This window comes from Lissotriton vulgaris, chromosome 4_1 (assembly GCF_964263255.1).
Source record: "Lissotriton vulgaris chromosome 4_1, aLisVul1.2, whole genome shotgun sequence".
NCBI classification, from domain to species: Eukaryota; Metazoa; Chordata; class Amphibia; order Caudata; family Salamandridae; genus Lissotriton; species Lissotriton vulgaris.
The window spans coordinates 1758273023-1758288280 of record NC_141691.1 but is presented as its reverse complement, the minus strand read 5'-3'; the positions used below and the strand labels follow the sequence as shown (position 1 = coordinate 1758288280).

The 15258-nt window shown below is 50.5% G+C and overlaps 2 non-coding genes across 2 annotated transcripts; both read right to left on the bottom strand.

Moving 5' to 3' along the window:
* Positions 1-12183: 12183 nt before the first annotated feature.
* LOC147724522 (U6 spliceosomal RNA) lies at positions 12184-12290 on the bottom strand. Its single transcript, XR_015295417.1, has one exon. It is a non-coding gene; the product is annotated as a U6 spliceosomal RNA (small nuclear RNA).
* Positions 12291-12899: 609 nt separating this feature from the next.
* Positions 12900-13007, bottom strand: LOC147724521 (U6 spliceosomal RNA). Its single transcript, XR_015295409.1, has one exon. It is a non-coding gene; the product is annotated as a U6 spliceosomal RNA (small nuclear RNA).
* Between the last annotated feature and the right edge of the window lie 2251 nt (positions 13008-15258).

Below are 15258 nucleotides of genomic sequence, written 5' to 3'. Positions count from 1 at the left end.
TTATTCTTTATATAACAAGCGGTGACCATAATTAAATTGTCTCATATCAACGGGTGCAGAAAATACACTACGAAAAAAATGAGAGAAGGATGAACTTATTCATCTTGGATAATGCCTATTTTAACAGCATAATCATAAAATGGAATAATTCTTAAAGTGTGGTGAATAGAGACATTACCTTCATACAAACGTTACATAGGCTGGTAAAGTTATTACTTGAGGCAGAGTGGCTTTTAATGGTGCTCTTGCGCAGCAATCACGAACTACTAAAAGATGGAAATTGAAATGGCAATTAGCCTTTCAAAAGATCACATTGTTAATTAAAAACTAAGGAATTGTTACAGATTCGAATTGTAAAGCCTATTAATATGCCACGAACAATCCATATTCGAAATTACCTTAATTTAAGACAGACCAGCGCTTATGTTAAACAAAACTTCGTGAATAGTCGACTTGGACAAGCGCTTCGTGATGTTCAATTACAAAGTAAACTCTGAAAGAATAAGATCAGAGTACGTAGTTAGTTACAAAGTTGCGAAGATGCAATACAACAAACATACTGCTGAGATCTGGGCGCTCTCCCAGAGAATACCTAACAGAGCTTCTTACCGAGAAACGAGAGGTTACTCGCGGACAGCAAGATGTAGCTGCTCCGTGTTCCAGCGTGCGGGGACTCGTCCTCCTTCAGGATACAAAGTATCCAACGATTGGAAGCCTTCCGTATTTAAGGAGAGTCTTTTGCGCGGGAAAGAGGTAGGCTAATGACGACGGTGTAATCGAGGATGGACTAGAGTTTATACAAGTCGATCCTGTTCTAAAATGGCGCTCATAAGTGCGCTACGATGTTGATTGACAGGAGGCTCACCGCGTTTTCTGTTAACAGTATCCTAGGTGATACGGATCTAGTACTGATTCGTAAGAGTAACCTGGACAGTATCCAAGGCTAGTACTGCTCACTAAGAGCTATGTAAAAAATACATTGCAGCCCAATTTAGAAGGGCTCGAGAGTGCACGTCCGATTTGTTAAGAGGCACAATGCCTATAGCTTGAGAGGTGATAGGTAGCGTAATTAAACTTAATGCCTACTTTAGCAGAATATAGATACAGCTAATATAACCTTAGTTAAAGTTATAGTGTCTAGAGCTAAATAGACAGGCAACAGCATGAATTAACTAAAGTATATATGTAGAGAGAGCTAATGTCACCCCGAATAATATTAGCTCTAAACAAAAGGGCATATCAGTGCATTGAAAAAGAGGTAGAAAGTAATATACCAATTGTTTTGAGGGTGGTAAACAGCCAATTTAAACCTAAATCCCTATCCTGGCTTTCATCCTTTCTAGCTCAACGGACCTATCAGATCTGGGAGAAGAACGCCTGCTCCTCCGAAATGCCCCTCCAATGTGGTGTGCCTCAGGGCTCCTCCCTGAGCCCCACATTATTTAATATCTATATGTCCACATTGGAGGAGGTCATCACCCCATTCGGAGTGAGCGTCGTCAGCTATGCTGACGACACACAACTAGTGGTGTCTTTGTCCCACCCCAGACAACAAACAGCTGACCTATTCAACTGCCTTACGCAGGTCCACTGTTGGATGAATAGGTCAGCCCTAAAACTAAATGGGACGAAAACTGAAGTCCTGCTTCTTGGCCCGAAAGAAATCTCACTCTCCCCGAATATCTGGCCAGCCTGTCTGGGCCCCCCCCCTGACCCAAAAGCAGAGGTAAAAAGTCTGGGTGTGTGGATCGACACTGACCTCTCATTCACAGTACAGGCAAAGAAAGTAGCCGGGACCTGCTTCGGGCTCCTGAAATCTCTGAGGAAAGTCCTGCCCCTCTTACCCTTCAACTCCCAGAAATTGCTAATCCAAGGCCTAATAATATCGAGGCTTGACTACAGCAATGTGATTTATCTAGGCGCTCCTGAAGCGACCTTCAACAAGCTTCAGAGAATCCAGAATACCGCTGCCCGGATTATCACAAATACCCCTGCCAGAACTTCCGCTAAACCTGCTCTCAAACTCCTCCATTGGCTCCCCATAAGGGAGCGAGTCAAATTCAAGGCCTTATGCCTAGCCCACAAATTACTGCAAAATCAAGGCCCCCCAGTCCTTAGTAAACTCATCACTCCCTATAAAGCTACAAGATCCCTCCGGTCGGACACAGAAAATTTCATCACCACCCCCAGATTCAAGAAAGCCCGATCAGGAGGAAGACGTTTCTCGGTCCAAACTGCACGCCTTTGGAACTCGCTCCCCCGCGACCTGCGACTCGAATCACAATACCTGCGCTTCAGGAAGCAGCTAAAGACTCATCTTTTTCCCTAATGATTCATGCCTTCCCCTTACACTGATTTTCTGTCCCCCCCCCCCCCTTTTGTTGCCCCTGGCCCGCTGAACTGAAGAGTTAGGGTTCCTAGCGCTGGGATACCTCAGGGTGACTATGCGCTCTACAAAAATAAATAATAATAATAATAATTTAATGTTAAATAGAGTCAAAGTAAATTAAAAAGGACTTACCTGATATGCGGTGTCCCGGGGATCCCTATTCTGCTGTCGCACCAACTTCTTCCAGCCAAATGCGCATGCGCGGGCGCCCGCGCATGCGCATTTGGCTGGAAGAAGTCTGCGTGACAGCTGAAGAGGGAGCCCCGGGACGCCACATATCAGGTAAGTCCTTTTTAATTTACTTTTACTCTATTTAACATTAAATTAGGCATGTAGAAGAGGGCGGGAGGGAGGAAGGTGGCGGGCAACTTTGCTCCATCCACGGAGTGTGCGTAGTGTTGCCTACTACGCCTACTTTGCGAATCGCGAAGTAGGCAACACTACGCACACTCCGTGGATGGAGCGAAGCACTGCGCCCAGGGTTATCGAAAAGCCAGGTCTTGAGAGCCCGTCTGAAGGTCTGCAAGGTTGGTGAGCGTCTTATTTCTACCGGGAGGATGTTCCATGTTGTGGTTGAGGTGTATGAGAAAGCTCTCCCTCCAGCTCTGCTTCGGTGGATATGGGGGACCTCTGCTAGGGCGAGGTTGGCTGAGTGGAGGTTTCTCTCGGTGCGTGAAAGCTCATTTGGTTGTTGAGGTACTTGGGTCCGCTGTTGTTGAGGGATTTGTAGGTGTGGGTGAGTAGTTTGTAGGTGACCCTCTTTTTGACGGGGAGCCAGTGGAGTTCTCGCAGGTGTGGGGTCATGTGTTTGTGGCGTGGAATCCCTAGGATGAGTCTGGCGGATGCGTTTTGGATGGTTTGGAGTTTGCACAGTAGGGATTTGTTGATTCCGGCGTAGATGGCATTGCCGTAGTCGAGCCTGCTGGGGATGAGTGCATGGGTGGCGGTCTTTCTGTAGTCTTGAGGGATCCACTAGAAAGTCTTGCGTAGGATCCAGAGGCAATTGAAACTAGTGGAGGAGATGACGTTGATTTTGCAGTTCATGGAGAGGGAGGAGTCGAGGATTATGTCAAGGTTCCAAGTGTGGTCTGTCGGGGATGGTGGGGGTCCGAGGGCGGAAGGCCACCAGGCGTCGTTCCATGCAGAGAGGCGTGGTCCGAAGAGGAGAACCTCGGTCCTGGAATCTGATTCTAGTGTCCTCTGGGTTTCTGGTGAGGGAGAGGATGAGCTGTGTGTCATCAGCGTAGGACACGATGCTGAGGCCGTGATGCTTGACGAAGGTGGCGATGTGGGCCATGTAAATGTTGAATAGAGTAGGGCTCAGAGAAGATCCTTGTGGGACTCCGCAGATGATGTTGGTGGGTTCAGAGAGGAAGGGGGGAGCATGACCCTTTGTGTTCTCTCGGAGAGGAAGGATCGGATAAAGTTGAGGGCGTCTCGTTCAATTCCTGCGTCGTGGATCCTGGTGGTTAGTGTGCTGTGAGAGATGGTGTCGAAGGCTGCGGAGAGGTTCAGGAGGATGAGGGCAGTGGTGTGGCCCTGGTCAAGCAGCATCCGGATGTCATTGATCAGGGCTGTCTCGGTACTGTGGTTGCTGCGGAATCCGGATTGGGAGGGGTCCACGATGCAGTTATCTTCGATAAAGGTTGTCAGCTGGTCGTTCTTGAGCCTTTCTGTGACCTTGACAGCGAAGGAGAGGAGGGAGATGGGTCGGTAGTTCTTGAGGTCGGTAGGGTCGGCCGAAGGTTTTTTGAGAATGGGCTACACTTCTGCCTGTTTTCAGTCCATGGGGCAGATGCCGGAGCCCAGGGAGGACTTGATGGTGCGGGCTAGCTCGGGAGCGATGGCCGTAGAGGCTCTGTGGAAGATGTGAAGGGGGCAGGGGTCCATGGGGGCTCCTGAATGAGTTTTCTTCATGGTGGTGGCGACAAGTTCGATGGATGTGGGGTTCCAGGTGGTGATGGTGGGTTTGGCGGTGGTAGTGGCCGTAGGGGTGAAGGCAGTTGTTGGTTCATTGAAGTTGTCGTAAAGGGTCAAGATCTTCTAGTGGAAGAAGGTGCTGAGCTTGTTGCAGAGATCTTGGGAGGGTGTGATGTCAGAGGCTTCGCATGGGGTTTTGGTGAGATGCTTGTTGACGTTGAAGAGTTCCCTTGTGTTGGCTGTGTTGGCGTTGATTTTTTCCCTGATGAAGATTCTTTTGGTGTCCCTTATCAGCTGGTGGTAGTTCTTCATGGCGACTTTGTGGTCGGTGTGGGCTTCAGTGGTCTTCTGGTTCCTCCACGTTTTCTCGAGGTGCCTGCAAGTGCTGGCCTCTAGTAGTTCGGTGGTGAACCAGGCAGCCTTAGGAGGGCGTTTGGTGCTTGTCTGTCCGAGACGGGCTATTGTGGCGGCGCAGCTGCCAATCCATCAATGAAGTTCTTTGGCAGCTGCGTTGGTGTCGGTGGTGGCTGAGGGGGGTCGTGGAGGAGGGTGGCGTTGAGGAGGTCTTCGGTGACCTTACTCCAGTTCCGTTGAGGAGGGCGTGGGGCTTGTTTGGGTGCAGTGCTGGATGTGAAAGTGAAATGGATGCAGTGGCGGTCTGTCCAGGAGTGCCGGGTGGTGTTGGTAACCCGGAGGTTTGATCCTCCTGTGAAGATGGGGTTTAGGGTGTGTTCTGCAATGTGGGTGGGAGTGTTTACCAGTTGCTTGATCCCAAGGTTGGCGAGATTTTCAAATAGCGTGTTGGAGTCGGGGTCATGGCAGTTCCCGAGGTGGAAATTTAGGTCTCTGAGCAGAATGTAGTTCGTTGAGGTGATGGCGTGGGAAGCAGCGAGTTCTGTGATGTGGTAGTGGGTTGAGCGTGTGATCCTGGTGGTCTGTATATTACCGTAGTTCTGGGGTGAAGTGGAACTGTAAGTTGAGGTGTTCTATGTTGGGAAGAGAGCTGCTAGGTCTGGTGGTGGAGATTTGGAGGGAGGCTTTGTGTGCGATGGCGAGGCCTCATCCCGGGTGGTTTGTAGCCGTCTGGTATAGCTATGGCGATGTCTGATCCAGAGCTCACATTTGTCCAGGTCTCGGTGAAGAAGGCGATGTCAGGGGTGAGAGTGTCGAGTAAGTCCATACCTCTATGGCGTGTTGGTGAAGAGACCGTACGCTGGGAAGGATGCAGTTTTTTGGTGTTGGAGGTTTTGGCTGCAGGTTGTGCCTTGCTGTCTATGGGAGTGGTTTCTATGGAGAGGGTGCTTCGGCAGTGGGCGCACAAGAAGGCTCCTTGGGTGTTGTCAGGCGAGGCTCGTGCGCAGTGCTCGAGGAGGTTGGGTCTGAGTACGAGGAGGCTGGCGAAGGTGTAGCGGTGGATGCCCGGGAAGCCAGAGTTCCTGGCGCTGGTCGTGGTCCAGGCGCAGACAGGCTTGCCTTAGGCGCGCCCGCTGCGCGACCACACATCGGTTGCCATAATGAAGGGGAGGGGTGCAGGATCGAGGAGGAGGCAGGCGGGAGCCTGGTTGAAGGCGAGGCTTTGTGGGGAGGGCGACGTAGCTTGAAGGCCGGAGGCTGGAAGCGCTAAATAAATGAAGAGCAGAGACCTGTGGGATTTAAAACACAAACACAGCAATACAAAATTTATACACAGCGCTTGTCAGCGCGATGTCCCAAAATGAGGCAGAACCTGTGGCAGAGTCGGGCACGAGGCTCAAACTTCCTGGACTCTGGACTCTGCTCACTGCAATCTGGTCACAGGTAGGCTGCAACTCACAAGATGGAGGAGAATGTCCTTGTGTAATCCAACAGGTGCTCATGTAAAGCACTCCAATACCTTTGCATCGAGTTCATGCTACATAAAACTGTAGCTCCGGGAATGCAGACTAGCTTATAAACTAGCCATAAACCAACGGAAAAGAAACTTGAAGGAGGAAACAAGGACCAGACTACTTGATGCTAGCCTGTCCGATGATAATATCATGTTTTGGCGTGTCATCAACTCTCTCTATGTTAATTCCTCAGACTGCCATCGAGCAGAGATAGCCATCACAGAGGCCACATGGATAGCACACTTTACTAATTTGTATTCTTCTAAAGAAGACACTGAAATCCCCACCCCCTACTGTTTCTGTCCTGACTGGGCCTGTGCCCTTCACCAACATTCCTAATTCCATCGGACCTTTAACCAACTTGAGATATGCAGTATTTTTCTTGGATGAAGTTGTTTTGGCACTGAAAGCAAGTAAGGGGGGTAAAGCCCCAGGGCCTGATGGGATAGCTATTGATCTATTTAAATCTAACACTGATCTTTGGGGCCCCATACTTACCTTGCTCTTCAGAGCCTGTCAGGGACAAGGTTTTCTATCCACCTGGCCTGAGTCGCTTATTGTCCCTATCTTCAAGAAGGGTGACCATAACAAGCTAGCGCAATACAGGCCTATTTCTCTTTTGGATTGTTAGGTAAAAGTATTTTTTTACGGCGACTCCAGGACTGTGCAGAAACTAATAATATCCTTTTGGACCTACAGTACAGTTTTAGGGCTGGGCTTGGGACTGTAGAGCAGGCCATTAATTTAGACTTACTAATTGGTAAATACGTGCACATAAAAGGCGGTAGTTTTTAAACGTTTTTGTAGAATTATTTTCTGCGTTTGATTTTGTGGTCCACGATAAGTCATGGTCAATTGTGGCCAATATGGGCATGGATTGCACTATTGTGAACTTTCTCAGAGATCTGTACGCCCAAGGCAGGGGTAGAGTTTGCTATGGAATCAATAGTAATTGTACTGGGTCTTTTAAAATAGGAAGAGGGGTTCGCCAGGGATGCGTACTGGCCCCTTCCTGTTTCATCTCTATCTTACTAGCATAGGAGATACACTGGCAAGCAAATGTGCAGATCTACCTCAGGTGGGACATCGGCATATACCAGCTCTTTTTTACACCGATGACAAGGTATTAATGACCCATTATTCTATCGGCCTCCAGCGTTTAGTTGACAAATTTGCCCAGTTCATGCAGAATCTTGGGCTAATAATTATTATTAGCAAAACATTTGCCATGCAGATTGGAAAGAAGGCCACCTGCTGTCGTGACATTTTCACAAACACAAACTGAACTCAACTTTAGGAAGTCATTAAAAACATGGATTTTTGGTATCCCAGATAATACTACTTGGTCTCTCCTCGGAATTTCTATCATCTGAGACTGTGCCAGCTCCTTTCTCCTGGTAGGTGCCCTCCCCCTCCGCACACAGCGGCAAGATATCCCTGGAGTGAATGTTGCACTATATAAAAGCTCTTTCATTCATTCATTCACTCATTCATTGAGGGTTCCAAAATTGAGTTCACAGCATCATTCTCATATCTGGGTTTTGTATTTAGTCAATCCGGGAACTGGCAAGGGGCAATTAAATCAAGGTGGCTCCAAGAACTGGTACCCCAAGACTTTCGTTATGTTTTGTCATGTGAACAATGTTGTTGGGAAACGGTCTCGGTATTGTTCAGAGAAGTGCTGGGAGCGCCTTGAAGATGTCGTGGACTGGTCAAGCCTCTGGCGGCTTTGTCCTGTCCGCGATTGGGAAGAAAACCTCTGCCTCAGGAAGAGTTGCTGAATAGGCTGCGGGAGATGCTTGACCCCTGCTTCATGAACTGGGGCTTGTGGGCAGTTTATAACTCTTGACCGAGGAGAGACTGACGGGGCGCTGCAGTGAGTCGGGCCCTCCCTTCTTCCTGAGCAGGACTTTGCTGTGTGCTACCCCAAGAGCCTAAGGTGAGCTGGCTCTCTGTTCAGAAAAACAAGAACATAAAATTTTCCAGGAAGTCTCGAGTTGCGTGGTGGTGGGACTGTGTCAGTCGCAGCTTGAGACTTCCGAAGGAGTGCCTAAGGTGATCGTGGGCACCCAGAAGGAATCAAGACTCTGACGCGCAGGGTGCGCATTTTGGTGCAGCTACAGGTGTTGGAGCGCCTGTGGATTGTGGGTATCGTGGAAGAGAGCCGAGATTTAGGACAAGCAGAGGGTGCGCATCACAGTGCAGTCTAGGCACACGTGGAGAGTGCCGGGACATCGTGGGCACTGAGAAGGAGTGAGTCTCCGACACCCGGCTCAGCGTGTGGTGGTGAGGCGAGACTCAGAGTCCAGTGTGCATGTTGTGGTGCGATCCGGGCATTAGTGTAGAGCGGCGGAAGGCCGGGTGCACCAGGAGACGGAGCGAGTCTCGGACGCGCTGGGGGTGCGTGTCGAAGGTGCCATCGAAGGTACTAGTGAGGAGTACCGGGGAGCGATGAGCACCAGGGAGCCAAGAAATCCTAACAGCGCTGGAGAGGAGGGCCAGGTGATAGGGCTCTCAAAGGCAATGTGAAGTAGCACCAGCATCAGGTGGAAGGCTTCGTGGAAGGAGTTTGTGCTGAACGTTGGCCGCCCGGACCGGCAGCCACGCAGAAGCTGAACTATCAGCCCGAGCGTGCCTTGCCCATGGTGATAAGGTTCTGGAGTGAGGCCAAGCCGCTGCGGCAGGAGAGGAGAGTGGGGTCGCGCCCCCCCAGGTAAAGTGGATCATCTCCTGAGGCGGGGTGCGGGCACGGAGGGACACTCTCTCGGCCTGCTGGCAGCTGTGTGTGGCTGTTGCTCCGGCCCAGATTTCGCTCCATGCTGGTCCCGGACGGGGCAGTACAGGGGCCAGGGTCCGGAGTGGAACTTGGGTGTGATAGTTGATCCGTGTTGGGGCCAACCGGTCGCACACTTCTAAAAACAGTTGTATAACACTTTGCATATTTGCTGCCAATGAACTATCGAACAATGTCTGACACTAGAGGTGCTTAACGAACTCAGGGGGGTACCTAACCTGTTGAGAACGGTTACAAGTCAGCGTAACTGTTGATTAGAAGTGGTGGTTGGGAATTTGAACCACCCAACCCACCGGAAACAATATTGCCCATTGTATATGCGTGGAAGTCGTATTGTGTGGTAATTTTGTATATCTTTTTATATAAAGTATACTCCTTTAATGCACACTTGTGTGGAGTCCTTGTGTGGTGACATCATTGAGGTTGCTGTGGGCATGGTTGCACATACTGAACACTCATGCCTCGGAGATAACCTTGGCTGCTAGTGTCAAGCTACTAAGGGGGTGAGCAGGGCTGTCCGGACAGTGTCCTATCTTGGCTTAACGTGGGAGAAGGGAGGTCCGGGTCGCGCACTTGACAATAAACGGTGCGTGCTGGAACTCCGGCTTCTAAGAGATCCTCTTCTGTGTTCTTCTAGCATGTCAGCATCGGGGCCAACAGGATACTTCTGCAACACCAGCTGTATTTAAAATAGGATTGCATAAAAGAAAACCATGCTTTGAGAGGACCCAGTCTGAAACACTTTGCGATCCAGTTCCATTTTTTACGTAAATACTGTTGCATTGTTCCTTCCTGGAGAAAAGCACAGTTGATCTAATTATGCAACATACTTTCTGCTCTTGCTACAGCAGAGGATCAGCTTTCCCCAACACATTAACCAGAATATTGAATTTTGCTAGACCTGGCTCTTCTATTTAGAGGTGCATTTGCAACAGAATTACTAAATGCATCAGTCACTTACATCTTCATTACATAAGAGAACTCGTTGTCTGGAGAGAACAGACTACTAAACCTACATCAACATTATGTATATTATCATGTAAGAGACCCTCTCCCTCACAGAACTGAGAAGGGAAGGTAGCCTGGCACCTTGCAGACCAGGGTCATATAAAGGCAATATCTGGTGCACTAACCTGTTAGGCACAGCTTCCATGCTCATAGATGCCACCCCCACTGAAGGTCAAAACGTATTGTTTTGAGCAGTTTGATGCTCAAGCTGCCTAGGTGTTCATAAGGGAGAAATAAGTATCTTGCATTTCTGGTCCTGAAATAAAAGCAGGGATTATTGATGATGTCTGCTGGAAAAGGGAAAATTGCGCCATTGTGCAGCTTACACCACAACCACCTGGGAACCGCATTCTCCGGTGGTAGCAGGCCTGTCAGGAGCTCACAATATGCTGGCAAAGCTGCTGTGGCACCCCCATGCATATTACGAGTTTCCTAACCGCAAGCCGTCTCTTGGAGGTTCTTACTCCATGAAACTGCTGGCACCCTATGTGCATGCACGCCCAGTTCCAGCACGGCAAGGTCTTCACAGTCCATGCCATGTTGGACCATGATGTGGCAGTCTGCGGAAATGTCTTATTACTTACCAGTAATCTTCATTACCCCGATTAGGGTCCTCCCTGTCCAAGTCCTGACTACGTGAGGCAGTCCTGCCTTCACCCAATCAATGAAAACGCCAGAAATCCAAAGTTTGAAGGATACATAATCCCCTTTCACCCACCGCCACCGCCATGCCTGTTATCAACAAGACTTAGACACGAACACAGCGGAAGGGAGGGAGGGAAGAGGACTGGGACGGGGAGGACACTAATCGGAGTAATGAAGATTACTGGTAAGTAATAAGACATTACCCCCTCATAGGTCCTCCCCATCCCAGTCCTTACTACGTGAGGAACTCACATGCAGAGAACCAATAAGAAAAAAACGCAGGACACCAGGGATCCACGCAAAAGTACAAAACTTCAAACAATAAAGTACCATTGAACAGCAGCGTAACAAGACGCCAACAGAAATCCTCAAAAGAGGCAAGGAAAGCATCAAGCCGAGAATGTCACACAAAAGTGTGATGGGAACGCCAAATGGCTGCCCCACAAATCTCCTGGATAGAGACCCCGCCGCCTCAGCCAAGGAAGCAGACACAGGACCCACAGGAGAAAAACAGGGCAGGAGAAATTCGAAACTGGAGCGAACGTTGGAGGCGAAGCAGAAGAGCTCTGCGAACACCCAAGAAGAGTAACAGGAGAAACCCCCTCAGCAGGCAAATCAGGAAGCAACACCTCCAGCTGCAAAAGGACACTCGAAGAAACAGACAGTGAAGCCGGAATGAGCCGCAAAACAACACAAACCAGCAGAAACTGCAAAGAAGGATACAAAACGAGCAAGGCACCCAACTCAGCCAACCGACGAGCGAAGGCCAAGGCCAACAAAAAAAAAAACACTGTAGCGGACAACCACAACAAGTCTGCCACCAACAAGGGTACGCAAAATAGCAGACAACGGCCCAAGAAGAATTGAGTACAGGAGATCGCGGACAACAAAGCACAAAGCTCAGAAGAAGCCGACTCACCAAAGGGCAAAAACCACCAAGGAAGCCCCAAGACCCCGACAAGCACAAACCGCCGTCAACGAGCAGACAAAGCGGAAGGGGAAAAAGCCCAACAAAAAACCCAAGCTGGAGAATCCAGCACAGAAACAGAGACCCCAGCACTGATTCCGACTAAGAGCAGAGCACCAGGAAACAAAAGAGCCCCAACGTGCATCACAGCTCCAAAGAGCGGAGGCCAACGCGACCAACACACTCCACAGGCCACCACAGAAGAACAGCCCAAAGGCGCCAAAGACATCTGCACAAGATCCAGGCAGTCACAAGAAAGTGAAAAAGATAGGGCAAGGACAGTTGCGGACCCATAACCAGAGCTGGAGGCAAGGAAGGCCGGCCAAATCCTACCCCCCCCATCAGCAGCAGGAGCGGAAACCAAAGACAGCGAGGCCAACCCAACAACACCGACACCCCCCCCTCCAAACCTCTGCAGGATCCCCGGGAGGAGAAAACAGGAGGGAAGGCATACAGAAAGCCTGAAGGCCATGGAAGCAAGAGAGCAACCCCTGAGGACAGACTACCCCGGAGCAAAAACCGGGGGAGAAGAGCAACAGGAGGGGTAGAAACAAGGCCAAACCAAAGACAATAGGACCCGGAACAAAGGAACATACAGAGGGAACGCTACATGAATCAGCATGTCATCCCAGCGCAGGGGTCATTCCAAGCACCTGCGTATTGTTCCAATATAAGGATATGTCCCGCCGAAACGAGCACCAGACAGCACCAAACAGAGGACGGGAGGAAGCGGTCCAAGCCACCTAAAGAATGCACAATTAGAGTACATTTTCTTTAAAGAAACCAACCGCCTGAACAGGGACCTGAACCCAAGACCCCCTGAAAGCCAACAGAGAAGATGCCTCCCAGACACAAAACACGGAAGCCAGCAGGAACAGAGACACGTACCAAAACCCCCTAAGAAGGCCCAAACAACAACTTGTCACCGGAATGCCAGCATGAACAACAGACTAGCCGGCTACCAAGGACTCCAACAGGCCCCCAACCCCAAGAACAGGCGTCAGCGGACAACAAGAGGAGAGAGGGAAGCAGAAACGCACCCCCCACAGCAGGTTGAGAGAGCAAACCCACCAGACCAAAAAAGGAACCAGAACAGGGGAAAGAGGAACCATCCCCCTGTAACTAGCATGGACAAGGACCCAACAAGGCAACAGAAGAAACACCAATGACACGAGGTGCAGGAGAGCCCAAGGAACCACAGAAGTGGAGGCAACCACCACCCTCCGCACCCACAATCAACCCCGAGCCGGGGCAGAAGGGTGACCCAGCAGGACCCGTAGAAGAGCCAAAAGGGCAGAGAACAGATCCGGACATATGGAACGCCTCACGATATTGCGTGTCATTCATGCGCAGGGGCCATGCCAACCCTCCCAATATCATTCAATATATTTGCATATGAGCCACCGAAGCGAGCACTGGGAAAACAGCTCCTCGCAAACCGTCAAACGGGACCCAGAAACTGAAGCCCTCTAACAGGAACCAGACGAGGAACGGCCAGACCCAATAAGACCCCAGAAACAGGAACCAGGACAGCAAACCCCCACAGCAGGCGCCATGGGAAAAAACTGAGGAGCAGGAGAGAGGCTGAAAGGCAATACCTAAAAACAGAAAACGGAACCCAACCACTGCAAAACGCAGGAATCCTCTGATCAGCTGGACGGATGGGAACATGAAAAACAGGTGACTCCCATACCTAGGGAAGCCAAAATCACCCACCAAGAAGAGAGGAATGACAGAATGCAAGGGGAACAACCGAAAGAGACACAGCAGCCCCAACCCGACCAAAGCCCTGGGAGGCAGAACCGTACTGAAGGAACCAACGGGAACCAGGACCAGGAACAGAGAGGAAGAGGACCCCCAGCCCCACTCCATCACCGAAACCAGCACAACAGAGCGCAGTGACAAAAAATAGGCCAACACCAAAGAAGATGGCAGAATGCATCACAGTGCCAATGGACAATGAAGCAACCGTGAAAACAGCCTAAAAGAGGGAAGGCCCCGGAATGGAAACCGGCAACCAAGAACAATGACCGACAGGACCCACCGTTTGGAAATCAAACTGGACCAACGAGCTAGGAACAACTGAGCCAAGCCCAAAAATCGCAACAATGTCAAAAAAGGAGACAGGGGACCCACAAGCAGTTTGACACCAGGAGCAAAACACATAACCTGAAGAGGAAGAGACGCAACCACCAGGCCACGGAGACTCCTCCTGGGCACAACATATGCGACCGACACCCAGGGCCAGCAGCAGGTGCCCTAGAGGCCGGGAACCAAATGGAATCCAAAAAAGGCAGGCAGTGGACCAAGGTGTCAGGGTAGTGACAAAGCACCAAAGCGCGGGCCAGAGAGAAATCTCACCAGCTCCCTCCGCCCCAGTAGCCGAGGATAAGGCCCAACCATCCGGGCCAAGGCAGGAAGGACCCCCAAGAAAAGAACCTGCGAAGCACAGGCCGAAAAAGATCAAGCACGCACCCCAAAAGGAGAAGCAACATACGAACTCTCGAGAGCGGAATCCATCAACCGCCTAACCTGGACCTCAAGGGAAGCCGCCTCCGAAGACATAGAGGGAGAAGGAGCAAAAAGAAGAAAATGGAGGATACCGGGTGACAAAGACTGCCAGGCGAAACCGTGTCCCCAGAAAGCGAGGAATACCCTTCATGGCAATGCCAGGCCACACCACAGCCAGTACAGCCAACAGGACAGCATGAAATGGCAGGTCAAAAACGGGAATCAACCCAGCAGTAGTAAATGAATCAGGGAGAAGACCCACTACTACCAGACCATGGACCACCAAACCCTGAACGCAAACCCCAACAGGGGAAATTGTCCATGACCACACCAACAGTAGAAGATGGCTTAGCCGCATGTACCAGCAGCGCAGATAGCGCAAAACACTCCAAGAAAAACTGCAAAAGAACACCCCCCTGCAGCTCTAGGACATCATGCTGCATGGACCAAGAGAATGCATTTTTTCAAAGAACAGCATAAAAATTAACATCCCAAGTCACTTTGACAGCAATGGCAGGACTTGAACCCTTGCCTTGTGAGAGCCTGTGACACCAGAGGCATAAGACATACTATTGAGGTATAGCTCCTTGGAAGCACCGGAGATGAAGTCCCCTCACACATGGCGAGCAAAGGAGTAAACCCCACAGGAAAGCTCCCAACACACCAATAAAGGAAGTGCCCAGCAACCTCCATGAAGCACTGCCCCCAAACATCAATCTTGCATGTGAGACTGGAAAAATAAACATCAAAAAGACAACAAAAAGTGCAGCCCTGCAGTCTCCCCCCACAGCCACATATGAAGAACATGGCTGCAAGGGCCGGATGCTGCACTAAAGCACCACCGCCGCATTGACCTGGGGCCAGAACACCAGGGGGCTCCCCGCCCCAGCCCAGCACATGAACGGGGAGCATCCTGACCCCAGAACAGGAGCGTGGCAGACCGGAGGACCGGAGCAGCTGCGCCGGGAGAAATTTGCAAAGAAAAACATCAGAAACATTTAAAAATGCATAAGAAACACTCACGGCACCGCCAAACCATCCAGAAGAAAACCGGAACAGAGGCTGGAACCAGGAGCACCAGCGTCTCGACCACCATCGGAACGCGGTCAGGCATGGCAGTGGGTGGGAGGGGCTTATGTAACCTTCGAACTTTGGA